We start from the raw sequence: 19627 nt of genomic DNA on the forward strand, positions 1-19627 counted from the left end.
CTTCTTCTCATTTTCATCTTTCTTATATCTGTTTCCTCTATTCCTTTGGTTACTTAATATTTTCACATTATTCGTATAGTTCCCACGCGATCCAATGGACAACATAAGATTCACCGCACCTTTCAGAGTTCAGAAGGTAACATTTCACATAAAAAAACGTTTTCTACTTAACTGCATTTCCATTTTTTTGAACTACCTCGCCTTACTTTCTTTGCCTGCAGAACCTTCTCCAAGTTCCTTTCTCCTATCATAGGCAATGGCTGCGCAACTACCCCAAATATGTTTTATTCCACTACGATGGCGAGAGACATTTCATTCGGGTGAGAACACTCGGTACTAAATGCTTTTTTGCTGATGGCTTGAATGATTTTAGAAAGGCACACAACCTCAACGAAAGCGTGATTCTACGTTTGGTTGCCGGTGACAAAAACACCACTTTCATCGTTCATATTGACGGACCTGCACACCACTGCTCTAGCCTAAAGCCCATCATTTATAGAAGGAGATACATCTTCACGATTGATATCACAAATGATATGCTACAGCAGAACCTGCCTTTGGTGTGTTATACTACACCTTTTTCAGTCTATCATACTTTGTGGTTTCCTCATCAATTTGTTTAACCATCCTTTGTTTTGATGATACAGACACTTCCTCCAGCGGCTTCCAAATTTGTGTATGGCTCCAAAAAAAGTATTACCATCCACCATGGACTTTCAAAATCCACCAAATGGCCACTCAGCATCCACCATGACATCCCAGCCATCACAGAACCATGGTTCAACTTGATTCATGAAAAAAATTTAAGACCCGGAGATGAGGTAGTCTTTTACTACCGTTTTCATGACCATGCATGGGAGCTGCTTATCAGGAAAGCCATCGAATGGAACAACAGCAACACCGACCTTGACTTTGATGAATAAGTTCTTTTATATTCATCTTTTTTTTTTTAAAAAAGTTTAATATTTTATGGTTTTTGTTTCCTGCTACTACCACCAGACAATTTCCTCACTACAACTGCACGATTCCTATCTCAATATTAAAAATATTTACGTTCCGTTAATTTTGCTCAGCGCTTTCTTTGTCGTTTGATATTTATATTGATTTTGCAAACTTTGTCTTCCATATTACGTTGAAGCGATAGGTGAATATTGTTGGTATTTATACGAAAAAAGCGATAGGTCAATATTGGCTTCTAAATTAGATTAAATGATGAAATCAAATGAACATTTAAGTTTAGATTATATTATTCCATAATAATATAATGGTTCGAATTTCTGTTTCAAATAAATGGTTGCAATTAGTGTCATACCCTAATTTCGTCCGGGGACCTTTGCTTGATGACATGCGACCTTTCTTTGGTCCTTGTGAGGTGCTTGGCACCCATCATTAGGCAATTTGTGAAATTCCAGGACATGCCGGAAAACCAAAAAATATTGATGCACAATCCGTAAGTTTCTGTGACACACCGGAAATCAAATGGAAGCATCGTTGCATAAATCAAATGGAAGCATCGTTGCATAATTAAGTGAGATTCCGTAACATTCCGTAAGTCAAAAAGGGGATGATTATGTAATCCGCAAGGTTCCGTAACATTACGGAAAGAAAACAAGTATCGTTACGAGATTCGTAAGTTTCCGTAACTTTACGAAAAAAGAATCACCAAAAAAGGTAAGGGGGGTGAACTTATCAAGATAGGGGTGTAAATAGAAATTCAAATCTAGGCCTTTCCAGAACATTTTGGAAGTTGGGTTGCTTAAGGAGGAAGCAACTGGGCGGCAAGCTCCTCCACGTTTTCGAAAAATGGTTTTCAGGGCTTCCGTAATACTTCCGTAAAATTTCCGAAAACCTTTGGTAAGCATATTCCACTTAATATTGGTGAAAGGGAAGAGAAAAAAGATGAAAATCAAATTCGAAAACAGTTCCGTAACTTTTCCGTAAAATACGAAAAGGGGGGTGAACTTAGTAATTCGGGTGCGCTTAGAAATCTTCTTCATTAAGTCTTTGGGCGGCAAGCACCTCCTTTTTTTTTCTATAAATAGGGGAGGGGGGAGCTGTTTCAAAATGTTGAAGACCCCCTTTGGGTATGCGTTTCGGCTAATTTGGGCAAAAACACGTTTTCGTGAAGAAAAATCAAGTCGAAGTACTTTCGTAACGCTTTCGTAAGCGATTCTGTGGAAATTCTTCATCGTTCTTCGTCGTTCTTCACCGTTCTTCATCCGTTCTTCGTTCGTTCTTCGTTCTTCAACGGGTAAGTTTTCGAATTCGAGACTTTCAATTCATTTCTTGTTTTGTGTACTTTCACTTTAATTTCGTTTACTTTCAGTTTTCTTTTCTTCCGTTTTTAACGTGCTTTAACCATTTATTTAAGCCGTTTTCTCGTCTAATAAATGATAAAATGAATTTCAACCGATCATTTGTGTTGTAATCTCGTTTAATCACTGTTAAAACGAAATCTAACCGATCGTTCATGCTATAACCTTGGTTAAACCAAAAAAAGTAAAATAATAATAAAATAATCAAAATATCTTGAAAAATAATAATAAAATAATTAAAATATCTTTGAATAAAATAATAAAAAAAATCAATCGGACGTTTTTCTTTGGAAGTTTCCTTGAATGAATTGATTAATAACCAAAGTGAAACTAAGACTAAAATCAACTCACAAATCAAGTTTTTTTCCGAAAAATCACTAAAAACCGTTTTAAGGTCCAACGCCTTAAACGGTCCTCTTTGCTTTTATCGGTTAACATGGACCGTTCAAAAGCATAAAATCAACATGTGACTTTACCACTTTTGCAAGAACTACGTAGGTCTGATTTCCTTATCGCAATTGAGGATACGTAGGAGCAAAAGCCCCGCTTTTGTCGACCACCCCAAGAGATCGTTAATGGTCCAAATGCCTTAACGTTTCTCTCCTTTCAAAAACAAGAGATCGTTAATGGTCCAATGCCTTAACGTTTCTCTCCTTTCAAAATCAAAAGACCGTTTAATGGTCCAACACCTTAAATGACCTTTTGTTCAAATAAAAAACATATTTTGCAAAAAAGACAAAAAACAAACTTAAACCAAACACTTTGTTCCGAAAGAACTACGTAGGTCTGATTTCCTCATCGCAAATTGAGGAATACGTAGGAGCAAAGGGAAACACCCTTGTCGACCACAAAAAGAGAAAAAATATAAAAAGGGTATAAAGGATATAAGGACATAAAAGGGAACGTAAAAATCAAAGTCATGTTTGCACATTCGATTAAAGGCTGCCGTCCCTTGTGACGGACGTGTGGGGTGCTAATACCTTCCCCGCGCGTAAATACAACTCCCGAACCTTTCACTTAAAAGTTCGTAGATCGCATCTTTTCCGGTTTTTCTGACGTTTTCCTCAAATAAACGTTGGTGGCGACTCCGCGCGTATTCCTTTCGTGGAACACGCATCCCGCGAGTCACGCGTCGCCCTCCCGCCGAAGGGTAGGTTGCGACAGTTGGCGACTCCACTGGGGATTGTTTTTAGAGAGTTAGACCATTTAATCTTGTGCAAATTTTTCCATGACTTACTCCTTTGTTGGCTTCCCCTTATTATGTTCTTGTATATATAACTCTTTGATGCTTTTAGTGCATTTTTTTTTTTGTATGCATGAGGTAAATATTTATTCATTTGATGCACACAAACACTAACACTATTTGCACACACAGTGAGTTGAAAAAGAGCCCTATACCCGGGTTCGTGGGAACATAAGGAGTGGAGGTGAATCCGTGATCATGCTAGGTCTCCGGCTTGCTTGATTACAGTGAACCCTCATCTAGAGTTTTTCTCTTTGAAAACATATTGTTGCTAGTAGTCCCTACTACTGCAGTATGTTCTTCGAAGGGGATGATACCTCTAGAAACCATCAAGAGAGATATGACTACCTTGGGGGTTATCACTAAAAGCCTAGTTAGCTCTCTCCTTTATAGGTCCCTTAAATAGGGGCACGGAGCAAACACGCTGCGTGCCATTTTTCACACTGCCATGCATAAGTATCATATACCCTTTTGCTTATATTTGTTTGTGAATATTGTCGTACTATGTACATCCCCGTGTTGTGCCTTTCGCATATGCATCATGCGTGGGTTTCGTCTTTGATCCCCTCACTTTAGCAAACCGACGGAGGGTCCGTGTCGCCTTCTTAAAAAACATACGTTGGGTGCCATGCTGCCCAAACGTTGTATCCAAGAAGGAAACAATTTCTCGGGCTCCCGTATTCGTAAATTGCATCTGTGTCATATGCATTTTTTCATGCATTCATCCATTCCACCCATGATAGATTTCAGAGTTTTGATTCGCACTAGATTTTATTTCACTTTAGTAAAACATGGGATCAAGTCAAAATCAAGAGCTTAGAGGTCACTAGTTTACGAGAGGTTGGGCAATTAATGGGTCAACTTCAACGGCAAGCCTTCCGCAAAGCCTATGGTAAGATTTGGGACCTAGCTAGGGTAGAAGTCTCCATGGAACCGATTGCATCCCTTTCCTAGTATTATGACCAGCCCCTAAGGTGCTTCACATTCGAGGACTTCCAGCTAGTGCCGACTGTGAAAGAGTTTGAAGAAATCCTGGGATGCCTACTGGGAGGAAGGAAGCCATATCTTTTCTCTGGGTTCTATCCCTCCTCGACAAGAGTTGCCAAGGTAGTGAAAATCTCAGCACAAGAGTTGGACCGGGTAAAGCAAAACAGGAATGGGGTAGTCGGATTACCAAGGAAGTGTTTGGAGGAAAGGGCAAAGGCCTTGGAAAATCAAGGCGAATGGGCTTTCTTTTATTGACATCTTGGCGCTTTTGATCTTTGGAGTTGTCCTCTTTCCGAATATGGAAGGGTTAGTGGACCTAGTAGTGATTGACGCTTTCCTCGCCTTTCAGCATGGCAAGGAAAGCCCGGTCGTCGCCATTTTGGCCATGTATGACACGATCGACCGAGGATGTGAAAAGAGCGGCGCAAGAATTGTTTGTTGTGCACTGGCTCTCTATGTGTGGCTGGTTTCACACCCTTTTCTCCAAGAAGGTAGGCCCGTCTATCCGCTACAAGGTCACCGCTCGTGCGTCGAAAAAGGAAAGGCGAATTGGGACCAACTCTTGGCTAACATGGAGGGGCGTCTGTTAATTGGTTCCCTCGCTAGAAGGAAGGAAGAATCAGGATTCTATCTTCATGCGAAGGATGTCCAAATGTTCCCTTGATGGAACAACGGATTGTATTAATTATAATCCCATCCTCGCCATAAGACAGCTTGGCTACCCCATGAGAGGAGTGCCATCAGATGAAAGCATCACGCCTTTCATCGCACGGGGTTTTAGTGACCACAACGCGAGGGTACTCCAAGGAGTTCGCAAGGCATGGGATGCGGCGTGAAGAAAGGATAGAGAGCTTAGGGGAAGCAGTAATGGGATCATCGGCGGCTATCATAAGTGGCTGAGAGTCCGAACACAAGGATTAGATTGGCTCCCAAATCTAAAGACTGTGAGAGACGATGAGGTTAAAGCTTCGGAAGAAAGTGATGAGGTACAAGCCCTAAAGGCAGAGCTTGAAAGAGCCCGGGTAGTCGAAGAGAAGTTCAAGTCCATAGCCATCAAAGTCTGAAAAGAGTATGATGAACTAAGGGACGTCAATATGGCCACAACTGAAGCCTTGGAACGAGAAACCAAGAAGGCCCGAAAGGAAGAACACGACCAAAGCAAAGTTTTGAGGGGCTTTATAGGGCAGCAATAGTGAGCTCAAGCTCCGAAGAGGTGAAAGGAATCATCACGGGTCAAAGGCATGATCTTGAAAGACGAGCTAAAGGCTTGCCTTAGGTCGAAAAGAAATTTGTCCCAACAGTTAAGCGAGACTGAAGGGAATATGTGGGCCATCATCGATGAGTGCAAAGAGAAGCTAAATCTAGTAGCGACTCACGAGCAAAGGCTAGAGGATGAGTACGCCAAGATATCAGCAGAAAGGGAAGCAAGGGAAAGGGTAATTGATTCATTGCACCAAGAGGCAACAATGTGGATGGACCGATTTGCTCTTACTTTGAACAGGAGTCAAGAACTTCCCCGATTGCTAGCCAAGGCCAAAGCAGTGGCGGACACCTACTCCGTCCCCGAGGAGATCCACGGACTTCTCAGCTATTGTCAGCATATGATAGACTTAATGGACCATATGATTAGAAACCGCTAGGAAGTTTGTATTGGCGCTCAGATCTTGACTAGTTATAACTTTTTGAATAAGATGAGTTTATCCCACGTTTTTACTCCAAAAATCAGTGCAAATCGAGTCACTCCCGCATTTTATCTCTAGCATGCATTGTATGTTGGTCTCGTCCTTTGTCACGGGAAGCCAGAAGGTCCATATCACCTTCTTAATTGTACAAATGGGGCACTGCGCCCCCAAATGCGCAAGTAAGAAGAGATAATTTTCCGGGCTCTCGTATCCGTAAAATGCATTCATATCATGCATTGCATAAGCATCTCTTCATAACATCATAATGAACATATCGTTCCTGCTTTTGTCCGTTATCATATTCCAACCTCACATTTTGCATGAGTCATGGCATCATCATGCATATGCGTTCAACAAACTTTTTGATTTGCAAAATTGCATACCATTTGTTTTCATGTTTGCTCATCCTTGCGTTTTCCTCTACAAAACAAAAACAAAAAAGGGGAAGCGTGAAAACTTCACACTATATTCTTAGTTGCATGTGTTAGGCACCATGAGCCAACCATGTTGGGATCATAAACCCATTTCTAAAAAAAAAAAAAAAAAACACACACAACAACAAAACAAAATAATTGAACATGGTACCTAATGCATGGTTAACTAAGAAAGGATGTTTCTTCGGGCATCTCAATTTCATAATTACATTTTCCATGCATAGCTTAAAGTATGCCCGAGTCATTCATCCCTATGAGATGTTGTTGAAGTATTGGCGATCAGAATTGCCATTCCTTGGATTATAGGGTTGAACCAAGCTCATGCTTTTACAAAAAGGTTCATCGAGTCAAGTTGAAATATGGAAGTAACCGTCTTGCAAAATTGGGGCAAAAGATGAATCGAGTCACATCACTGCTTCGTCTACTGCCAAACATATTTAGGATTGTTGATGTCCTTGTTACTTCCAGTTTCACCTTGACAAAGATGTCATGGACCATGTTGAAAATCTAAATTGATTCAACCCCATATCCTACGTAAAAATTCGCAATACTTCAACTGTACGTCATTCGCATACATCCATGCTTTTCATTGGTTGCATTGCTCATTGCATTCTTTCCTTGAAAAATAAAATAAAATAAAATAAAATGAACTTAATCATTGTTATCAAAAAGAAAAGGACACGCTTTACGGCGCCCTTACCGAACTCGTGCTAGAGCTAGAGTAATGGGTGAAGCAGAGGAGGTGCAAGAGAAGATGAAGGCCGACATGGAGGCCATGAAAGAGCAAATGGCCACAATGATGGAGGCCATGATGAGCATGAAGAAGATAATGGAAGCCAATGCGGTTATAGTTGCCGCTACTAGCGTTGTCGCTAAGGTGAACCCGATGCTCCCATCTGGCCTCAAGCAAATGAATCGTCCAACCTCAAATATGGTAGGCAAAGATTTGGGAAGTACGGATGACCCCATGATGTGCAAATTCAAAACAAGCACGCCTTCCCGCCATATGGCTTGCCTCCCAAACTATACACCACCCAATGTGGCGTACATTCCCAATGAGGATGTCAAAAACTCCACTCCCATACTCATTAAGAGCCAACAACCTCAATCTGATCATGCACATGTCTCTCGACCCATGGAGGAGACACATGAAATTCCCCACCACGATCTAGCCGACTTCGAGCCTTGCCTCGGATATGCCGCTGAAGGGCAAGCAGTTGGTGGTATACCCCTGCAAAACACTTTGGAGGGCCCTTAGTATCATCCACAACCACAACCCTCACGTTCCACAGCGGTTAAAAACCCTCATGACTATGGTAGGAATGGGAAAGTTGGATCATCTAGAGGAAAGGCTCAGGGCCATTGAAGGAGGTGAAGATTATGCCTTTGCTAACCTAAAAGAGTTGTTCCTAGAACCTAATATCATCACCCCTCCCAAGTTCAAGGTGCTGGACCTTGACAAGTACAAGGGGACTACTTGTCCCAAGAACCATCTAAAGATGTATTGTCAGAAGATGGGGGAATACGCAAAAGATGAGGAATTGCTAATACATTCCTTCCAAGAAAGTCTTACTGGGGTAGCTGTTACCTGGTACACTAACTTGGAATCTTCCCGAGTCCATTCTTGGAAGGACCTAATGGTTGCCTTTGTTAGGCAGTATCAGTACAATTTTGATATGGTTCCGGATAGGATGCAACTACAGAACATTTGCAAAAAGGGGGACGGATCTTTCAAAGAACACGCCCAAAAGGTGGAGGGATCTGGCGGCCCAGGTGGTACCCCCAATGATGGAAAGGGAGACGATGATCGTGATGGTAGACACATTATCGATACTCTACTATGAAAAGATGGTGGGCTACGCACCCTCAAAGCTTTGCGGGTTTGGTCTTCGCCAGTGAAAGGATCGATGTGGGTCCGAAAAGAGGCAAATTTGATCATCCTACTAGGACGACTGAGAAAACTGGGGCAAATGAAGAGGGTGAGAAAGAGGGAGAAACCCATGCTGTGACTGCCATTCCTATACGGCCAAGTTTCCCACCAAACCCAACAATGTCATTACTCAGTCAATAACAAACCACCTCCTTACCCACCACCCAGTTATCCACAAAGGCCATCCCTAAATCAACCACAAAGCCTGTCTACCGCACTTCCAATGACGAAGACCACCTTTAGCACAAACCAAAAAAAACACCAACCAAGAAATGAATTTTGCAGCGAAAAGCCTGTAGGATTCACCCCAAATTCCGGTGTCATATGCTAACTTGCTCCCATATCTACTTGTTAACGCAATGGTAGCCATAACCCCTGCTAGGTTCCCTCAAACCCCCATTTTTCTGAGGATATGACTCGAACGCAACATGTGCATATCGTGGGGGAGCCCTGGGGCATTCCATTGAGCACTGTATGACCCTCAGGCGTAAGGTGCAAGGTCTAATTGATGCGGGCTGGCTGAAATTTGAGGAGAATCGCGTGTAAATCCTGACATTGACAAGAGATGCCACACATGGGGCAATTTTGAAAACTGTTGTTAGATGTCTCTAATGACTCATCAGGATTTTCAAGTGCAAGCCATTGGTCAGTTTGCTCAAGCGACCTGTGCTCCTGAGTTTGGACTTCCAAGACCGTTCAATCAGAGATTACTCGTCTTGCACGTTGGTGGGGTTGCCGTAAAACAACGAGTAAAGTTCAAAACAAATAAGTTTCAAAATAAAAAATAAGTTTCAAAATAAAAAATAAAAAGGCATTTGGTTGACTGTGTTTTCAAGTAAAAATATAGACGTTCATGTGACCTCATTTTGTCTTTTTAGAAAGAAGTGAGTTATCAAGAATAAGATGTTGGACAAATGGCCTCAGTTACCTTAAGAAAAAAGGGGGGTTGAATTAAGATGCAAAGACTATTCCCCAATTGAACTATCACTCTTTCTTTTTGGATTAACAATGCACCCTTAACATGAATTACTCAAAAGACAATTCAAAATAAACTTCTTTAAAGCAAAAGATAAATAGCAATAAATAAAAGAAGTTTAAAGGAAGAGAGGAATGCAAACTTGATTTATACTGGTTCGGCCACTTCCCGCGCCTACATCCAGTCCTCAAGAAACCCACTTGAGATTTTCCATTCTCTTTGTAAAACTCCTTTTACAAAGTCTGAACCACACAGGGACAACCCTTCCCTTGTGTTCAAGAATCCTCTACAATAAGAGACTCTCAGTCTCTTAATCCCTTTTCAGAAGTAAGAAGAAGAGAAGAAGAAATCTCTCTTAAAAGGGATAGATTGTACAATGAAGACCAATCAAAATTCCTTATTGAATATGCAAGTGGTTGACCAAGGAATCTTTTTGAGAGGATAAAACATTTCAGTTCAGAAAAACTCTTAATCTTTTTTGGGCAATGAAAACCCCCTTTAAGTTCGTGTTTCCAAGTCACCTTTGATGGCCATTCATAAACCATTTGAATAGATGTGACTCTTGGGAATTATATTCTGAAAATCCCCTCTGGTAATCAATTACAAGACTTGTGTAATCGATTACAGGTTTTAAAAATTTGAATTAAAACATTCAATAAACTGCTGGTAATCAATTACCATCGATGTGTAATCAATTACACGTTATAAATTTTGAATTCAAATTTCTAGTGACTGTTATAAACATTTTTCAGCTGCTGGTAATCGATTACCAGAGAGCAAATCTCAATTTGAAATGATAGAATTCTTTGGTCAAACCTTTTGTTTTTTTAATTTGGAAACTTCTCCCTAAGATTCTAGAGATCAACTTGATCATATATCTTGATTTTCTTGGATTCTTGGATTCTTGCCTTGAATAAAACTTGGAAGCACTTGATCCTTTGGCATCATCAAAACATCAAAACATCTTGCTTCTACATAGGATTCATTTGACTTAATCCATCAAAAAATCCTTCAACTATTTCTCGTCCTTGGAAAATTCTTTTTGCAAGAACCAACTGCTTCTTTCATTCTTCCTCACTACGAGGCTATGAAAACAAGACAACGATTGGTACCTCAAAGCCTTACACTGGGGCAATGAGGGGCATCATGCATGAGCCTCAAGTGAACCTAGGGGCAGATTAGAAGTTCTCACCCAATAGGTTCCCTCCTACAAGGTCATGACGAAAGACAACGATTGGTACCTCAAAGCCTTACACTGGGGCAATGAGGGGCACCGTGCATGAGCCTCAAGTGAACATAGGGGCCGATCAAAAGTTCTCACCCATCGATGTTTTCAACAAAAAAAAGGGGGGACAAACCCTAGGATTTCAATAGATTGATTAAACGACAAACAGCTCTATTGCCATCACTCCAAAATGGTCAAGTGACTAAATCAAATAGAACATACACTTTGAGGGGGTTCCCGGAGAGATTTGCAAAAGATAGGATAAGGTTGCATGAATTATCACCTCTTTCAAAAGGACAGTCAATCTGTGTTTTCCAAAAAAATTAAATCAAAATCAAAATCACAAAACAAGGAAAGAATGACATGAACATTGTACAAACTTTCCATTTCATTGCATTATTTCATATGAAGTCCGCATTTACCAAATTTCACAACAAAGGTTGCATGCATCTGCATCCCTAAAAATCATGTTGACTACATAGATTCCCTACATCTAAATGTCCAAATCTTTTGAATTTGGGATGACCGGCTCTCTCGATGAGTCGATCTCTTGCTTTCTCATAAGGGTGGACCCTTGGGTACTAGTTACCCTCACCGTTGAGAGGACTACACGTCCTCGCCTTGAGAGGACTACACGTCCTCACCATCGGAGGGCTGCACGCCCTCACCTCCAGAGGACTACATGTCCTCGCCTTGAGTGGGCTACACGTCCTCACCTTGGGTACTAGTACCCTCACCTTAAGAGGGCTACACGCCCTCGCCATCAGAGGACTGCATGTCCTCACCTTCGTAGTGCTACACGCCCTCACCTTTAGAGGAATACACGTCCTCGCCAACAGAGGGCTACACGCCCTCACCTTGAGAGGACTACACGTCCTCGCCAACAAAGGGCTGCACGCCCTCACCTCCAAAGGACTACACATCCTCGCCTTGAGAGGGCTGCACGCCCTCACCTTTAGAGGGCTACGTGTCCTCATTTTCAGTGTGCTCCACATCCACACCTTAAGAGGATTTAAGGTCCTCTGCCCTTAAATGCTTAACCGAGACTTTCACTCCCGGTTAAGGGGCCAGTAGTTTCCTTTTAACGGTTCCTAGGCCACCCCCTGATATTGGAGGAGGGCCAACAGTGCAAGCACAACCAGAAAGGGAGGCTATCACACAGCTACTATGCATACCGGGGCAAGATTTCACCCGTGCCGCTGCAAAGAGACGAGTGCGGATCATGCGCACCAACATGACCACTCTTACACAGATATAGATGACATTGCTACTTAGCAACATTCTGCCCAGCGACCGCATTGCCAATCTCCCCCTGCAAAAGTATCAGTTGGTCTGTGTCGTCTCGACGTGGGTAAGTATGCATATGGTTCAACTGATTTCTGATACCATCTATTTTTTGCAGGGATCGCACCCACAAAGACACCCAGTGGACCCGAAAAAGTCAAACAGGGCCCTGGGGTTTCCAGCTCTGGTTACGGGCCTCTATCAGTCCTACAGGGTGCCCGTACCCCCCCGGCAAGGTCACGTCATCATAGGTAAGTATGCACATCGCTCAACTGATTTCTGATTTCATCTATTGTTTGCAGGGATCGCGCCTGCAAGACACCCAGTGGACCCGAAGAAGTCCAACAGGGTCTTGGAGTTGTCAAGCTCTAATTACGGGTCTCTGTCAGTTCTACGGAGTACCTGTCACCTCCAGCAAGGGCATCAGGCCCCCTACTAATCGAGCTTTCATCAAGAAGTACTGCGCCCCCAGGCAGGCGCAGGGCGAAACACCACAGCAGCATTGGGATGGCCGGTAGCGGGCAATAGACACACCGCCACCACCTCTAGAGTTCACCTCAGCTCATCCGCAAAAAGGTTAGAGCGTTGCCTACGACACATGGCCGACCAGCAGGCGACCAAGTCCAAAGCCAAAGGTAAGCAAAGTACTAGGTCCGTGACCTACAAGCCATCATGCGTCCAGCTCAAGACGTTAAAGAAGCGCTACTAGGAGGCAACCTAGTACCTTTTGAATCTATGCTTGTTATTTGATCACTTTTTATAGTAGGACGCACCTAGTTGCTCATGATCCTGGGAATTTAAATAAAACAAGTGCAAGCTCGGAAGGTATTCATACCTCACAAAATATATATATGTATGTTTAGGTAGTGAAAATGCCTTAGATATGCATGTATGTAAACAAAAAAATACTTCACAAAATATATATATGTATGTTTAGGTAGAAAGATACCTTGGATATGCATGTATATAGCAAAAATACCTTACAAAACATATATAGGTATGTTTAGGTAGCAAGATACCTTGGATATGCGTGTATATAGCAAAAATACCTCACAAAAATATACACATGTTTAGGTAGCAAAATACCTCATGAAAAAAAAACAAAAAAACAAACAAGAAAAAGAAATAAACAAATGATAAAAAAGGAAAAGAAAAATAAGTTGTTTAACTGAAAAACCGATATGCTTTTGAAAAGAGATGACTTCCAACTTTTCTTTGAAAAAATCACTGATCATAACTAGTTTTTAAAAATGTGTATACACCTGAAGGGTGAATGCTGTGAAAATTTCCCCGGACGCCCAAAATGGACTCGGATGAATGCACAAATGGATAAAAGAGCATATTTTGGAAACATTGGGTTGATTTAAAATAGAGGAAAATGAATCTTGAGCCCTAGCATCACATGACCATAAAAATTTGACACTTGAGTGTCCGCATAGGTGCATGCATGACCAGTTTTGCATAAAATTTCCAAATCATCATTTTTGCATTTGTGTCATGGAAATAATGTGGGGCATCCCTTTTTGTCCTTGAACCAAACCAAACCCTGACATGTACCATGCCTAGCCATTCTACAAGTCTTGAGACAAAATCCTGACTCACCATAAACCTTGACCCAGGGTGAGAATGTCAATCCTTACCCTCGGAAGCAAAAAAGAAGAGAAGGGAAATTTCCAATCAAAGAAAAAGAGAAGGAAAGTTTCCAATCAAAGGAAAAAAGGAAGCAAGGAAATTCCCAATCAAAGAGAGGGAGAAAGAAAATTCCCAACCAAAGAATGGGAGAAAGTAAAGAAAGAAAAGAAGAAAGCTCCTGGTCAAAGAAACCAGAAGAAATGTGCAGAGAGGTCTTTAGACCGGATAATATCTGAACAATACAGAATTGTCACCAAATGAACAAAAAGAAGGAAAGGAAACCATGACCTAAAATGGTCTTCTCCCTTTAATTGCCAACCAGAATCAGTGCGCTAGCGACTTTTTCGCCCCGCACTAAACAAAAACAGAAAAGGAAAAAGCCAACAAAAAAATCAAAAGCCAAAAAAAACACACAAAAGCCGAAAAACCCGCTAAAAGAACCCATTCCCAAGGGAAGTCCTATTGATCCATGATCACGCATGTAATTTTTGATTTGATAGGAAATAATTTGCAAAGTCAAGTCATGACATATCTATGGTTCGGAATTAGGATGAAACACTTACCTATGCGAGATTGATACACTTTGAGTGGATTTCTTCTATTTTTGTCGAACCCAGTGTTTCCTCTAAATGGTCATTTAGAAACAAAATGCTAGCATCCAAAATCTCAGATAAGGTTATGGGGGGATTTCATCAGCAGACTCTCCTTCCCCGGTAAACGCATTGTTTTTCACTCAAAAAAGCGTATGCTGCTCTAATCAGTTGGAATATTTATCTCTTTACTAAAGCATGTTTGCATTTTAGTGAAGAAAACACCGAGACTTTTTCAAGTCTCACAAGTTATCCAGAACTACGTAGGTCTGAGTTCCTCATTGGAGGATACGTAGGAGCAAAAGCCTCGCTTTTGTCGACCACACTGCTTTCTGTTACCATGACCCAAGAGCTGGTAGCCTGCGGAGACACCTTACGGTTATCCGCACCCCGAGTGTGATTGATAAGCAGAGGCCAATATGGTCATCTGCACCCTTTCCGAAGATGTAGGCATCTTCTGGTGGAGACTTTTTCAAGTCTCACAAGTTATCTAGAACTACGTAGGTCTGAGTTCCTCATTGGAGGATACGTAGGAGCAAGAGCCTTGCTTTTGTCGGCCGCCCCATAATCTTTGTCATACTGACCCTGAGGTCATGTGACATGCACCCTTGTGTCATCCAGAGGCGGCGGGCCCGATGACACGCGGAGATACCTTACGGTTATCCGTACCCTTTTGTCATCCAGAGGCGGCGGGCCCGATGACACGCAGAGACAAAATTTGGTCATTCTGCACCCTTGTGTCATCCAGAGGCGGCGGGCCCGATGACACACGGAGATACCTTACGGTTATCCGCACCCTTGTGTCATCCAGAGGCGGCGGGCCCGATGACACGCGGAGATACCTTACGGTTATCCGCACCCTTTTGTCATCCAGAGGCGGCAGGCCCGATGACACGCAGAGACAAAATTTGGTCATTCTGCACCCTTGTGTCATCCAGAGGCGGCGGGCCCGATGACACGCGGAGATACCTTACGGTTATTCGCACCCTTGTGTCATCCAGAGGCGGCGGGCCCGATGACATGTAGAGACTGACATAGTCTTCTGCACCTTCTGTTCCTCCGAGAACAACGAGTCATTTACATGCGGAAATTTTACGGTCACCCGCGACTCTCGTCAATCGAGAGGAACGAAATTAGTGTCATACCCTAATTTCGTCCGGGGATCTTTGCTTGATGACATGCGACCTTTCTTTGGTCCTTGTGAGGTGCTTGGCACCCATCATTAGGCAATTTGTGAAATTCCGGGAACAACAAGTCATTTGCATGTGGTGATTTTATGGTCACCCACGACTCTCGTCAAATCGAGACGAACGAAATTAGTGTCTTGTCTTTACTTTCCTTTTATCTCCAATAAAAGATAAGTAAAGAGGGGCAACTGTCATACCCTAATTTCGTCCGGGGACCTTTGCTTGATGACATGCGACCTTTCTTTGGTCCTTGTGAGGTGCTTGGCACCCATCATTAGGCAATTTGTGAAATTCCAGGACATGCCGGAAAACCAAAAAATATTGATGCACAATCCGTAAGTTTCCGTGACACACCGGAAATCAAATGGAAGCATCGTTGCATAATTAAGTGAGATTCCGTAACATTCCGTAAGTCAAAAAGGGGATGATTATGTAATCTGCAAGGTTTCGTAACATTACGGAAAGAAAACAAGTATCGTTACGAGATTCGTAAGTTTCCGTAACTTTACGAAAAAAGAATCACCAAAAAAGGTAAGGGGGGTGAACTTATCAAGATAGGGGTGTAAATAGCAATTCAAATCTAGGCCCTTCCAGAACATTTTGGAAGTTGGGTTGCTTAAGGAGGAAGCAACTGGGCGGCAAGCTCCTCCACGTTTTTGAAAAATGGTTTTCGGGGCTTCCGCGGCTTCCGTAATACTTCCGTAAAATTTCCGAAAACCTTGGGTAAGCATATTCCACTTAACATTGGTGAAAGGGAAGAGAAAAAAGATGAAAATCAAATTCGAAAACAGTTCTGTAAGGCTTCCGTAACTTTTCCGTAAAATACGAAAAGGGGGGTGAACTTAGTAATTCGGGTGCGCTTAGAAATCTTCTTCATTAAGTCTTTGGGCGGCAAGCACCTCCTTTTTTTTCTATAAATAGGGGAGGGGGGAGCTGTTTCAAAATGTTGAAGACCCCTTTGGGTATGCGTTTCGGCTATTTTGGGCAAAAACACGTTTTCGTGAAGAAAAATCAAGTCGAAGTACTTCTGTAACGCTTCCGTAAGCGATTCTGTGGAAATTCTTCATCGTTCTTCGTCGTTCTTCACCGTTCTTCATCCGTTCTTCGTTCTTCAACGGGTAAGTTTTCGAATTCGAGACTTTCAATTCATTTCTTGTTTTGTGTACTTTCACTTTAATTTCTTTTACTTTCAGTTTTCTTTTCTTCCGTTTTTAACGTGCTTTAACCATTTATTTAAGCCGTTTTCTCGTCTAATAAATGATAAAATGAATTTCAACCGATCATTTGTGTTGTAATCTCGTTTAATCACTGTTAAAACGAAATCTAACCGATCGTTCACGCTATAACCTCGGTTAAACCAAAAAAAGTAAAATAATAATAAAATAATCAAAATATCTTGAAAAATAATAATAAAATAATCAAAATATCTTTGAATAAAATAAAAAAAAATCAATCGGACGTTTTTCTTTGGAAGTTTCCTTGAATGAATTGATTAATAACCAAAGTGAAACTAAGACTAAAATCAACTCACAAATCAAGTTTTTTTTCCGAAAAATCACTAAAAACCGTTTTAAGGTCCAACGCCTTAAATGGTCCTCTTTGCTTTTATCGGTTAACATGGACCGTTCAAAAGCATAAAATCAACATGTGACTTTACCGCTTTTGCAAGAACTACGTAGGTCTGATTTCCTCATTGCAATTGAGGATACGTAGGAGCAAAAGCCCCGCTTTTGTCGACCACCCCAAGAGATCGTTAATGGTCCAAATGCCTTAACGTTTCTCTCCTTTCAAAAACAAGAGATCGTTAATGGTCCAATGCCTTAACGTTTCTCTCCTTTCAAAATCAAAAGACCGTTTAATGGTCCAACACCTTAAATGACCTTTTGTTCAAATAAAAAACATATTTTGCAAAAAAGACAAAAAACAAACATAAACCAAACACTTTGTTCCGAAAGAACTACGTAGGTCTGATTTCCTCATCGCAAATTGAGGAATACGTAGGAGCAAAGGGAAACACCCTTGTCGACCACAAAAAGAGAAAAAATATAAAAAGGGTATAAAGGATATAAGGACATAAAAGGGAACGTAAAAATCAAAGTCATGTTTGCACATTCGATTAAAGGCTGCCATCCCTTGTGACGGACGTGTGGGGTGCTAATACCTTCCCCGCGCGTAAATACAACTCCCGAACCTTTCACTTAAAAGTTCGTAGATCGCGTCTTTTCCGATTTTTCCGACGTTTTCCTCAAATAAACGTTGGTGGCGACTCCGCGCGTATTCCTTTCGTGGAACACGCATCCCGCGAGTCACGCGTCGCCCTCCCGCCGAAGGGTAGGTTGCGACAATTAGTAAAACTGTTTTCATCAAAAGTGTAGCCGCAGGATTAAACCTTCTATTTGTATGTTGCTGCCATTCGTTGTGTCTTTACCTTTTTCGGTTTCCTTTGCACTGAAACACTAAAAACATGTGTCAACTTTGTCTGATTTCGTTTTCATACACACTAATGTTTCTATTATGTTTTTTTTACCCACGTCTGTGGGTAGTCCGCTTTCGACTTTATACGAAAAACTGGATAGCTCAATACTGCCACCACCTGTAACAGATAACTAAAATTTATTTTTGCTGAATTAAATTAAAATTTATTTAGGATCAGAAATAAATACTATTATTTATAGAGATAACAAAATTATTTAACATCACAACAAATTATTTGTATAGACTGAAACATTTTTTAAAACAAAGACTAAAACATAGTTTTTTTATGAGTCTAAATTATCTTTTATAATAAAAATATTATTTTCATATGCTCACTAAACATTTTTACAAAATTATTTTTAAAATTTAGTCCCTCTTCACAATTAAATACATCTAAAATAATTTCTTTCCAGAAAAACAAAATATTTTTATTTATTTCCCATGTTTCTTTTATATAATTTAAATCAATTTTAAAATATTTTCAACACAATCAAGTCTTCATGCAAATTATCTTTATGTTATATACAAACAACATGCTGACAGATAGTATTTATGTCACTTACAGTAAAAATATACAAACAGCACTCTGACAAATGTTATTTATTCACTTACAATCTAATGATACAAACAGTTCTTTGACAAATAGTATTTATGTCACTTATAGGAAAATACTGACCCGTGCATCGCACGGGCTCTCCATTAGTTTCCTATCAAATCAAAGATTACATGCGTGATCATGGATCAATAGGACTTTTCTTGGGAATGGTTTTTTTTGTGCGAACTTTGGCTTTGAGTGTTCCTGGCCTTTTCCTTTTCTGGTTTTTTTTAGTGTGAGGTGAACAAGCCACCAACACACAGGATCTTGGTTGGCAATCAAAGGGAGAGGACCACTTTAGGTCGTGATTTCCTTTCTTTTTGTGTTTACTTGGTGACAATTCTGTATTGTTCAGATGTTGTCTGGTCCAAAGACCTTTCAGCATATTTCTTCTGATCCTTGATCGGGAATTTTCTTTCTTTTGTGTTTTTGCTTTCTCCCACTCTTTGATTGGGAATTTTCTCTTTTTGCTTTCTTCCGATTCTTTGATCGGGAACCTTCTTTTCTTTGTTTTCTTCCGTGGGAAAGGTTTATGGTAAGTTGGGATTTTGGCTCAAGGCTTCAGGGAAAAGGGGATGTCCCACATTATTTCCATGATACACATGCAACAATGATGATTTGGAAATTTTATGCAAAACTAGTCATACATGCACCTATGTGGACACTCAAGCATCAAATTTTTATGGTCATGTGATACTAGGGCTCAGGATTCATTTTCTCTATTTTAGTCAACCCAACGTTTCCAAAATATGTTCTTTTATCAATTCATGCATTCATCCGAGTCTATTTTGGGTGTTCGGGAAAATTTTCACAGCATTCACCCTTCAGGTGTATTACACACATTTTCTTTCAAAAACTGGTTATGATCAGTGAATTTTTTTTCAAAGAAAAGCTGAAAGTTATCTCTTTCCAAAATATATTTGTTTTTTTTTTCATGAGGTATTTTGCTACCTAAACATATGTATATTTTTGTGAGGTATTTTTGCTATGCATATCCAAGGTATCTTGCTACCTAAACATACACACACACACACACACACACAGATATATATATATATATATATATATATAT

This window comes from Glycine soja, chromosome 10 (genome assembly GCF_004193775.1).
Source record: "Glycine soja cultivar W05 chromosome 10, ASM419377v2, whole genome shotgun sequence".
NCBI lineage: Eukaryota > Viridiplantae > Streptophyta > Magnoliopsida > Fabales > Fabaceae > Glycine > Glycine soja.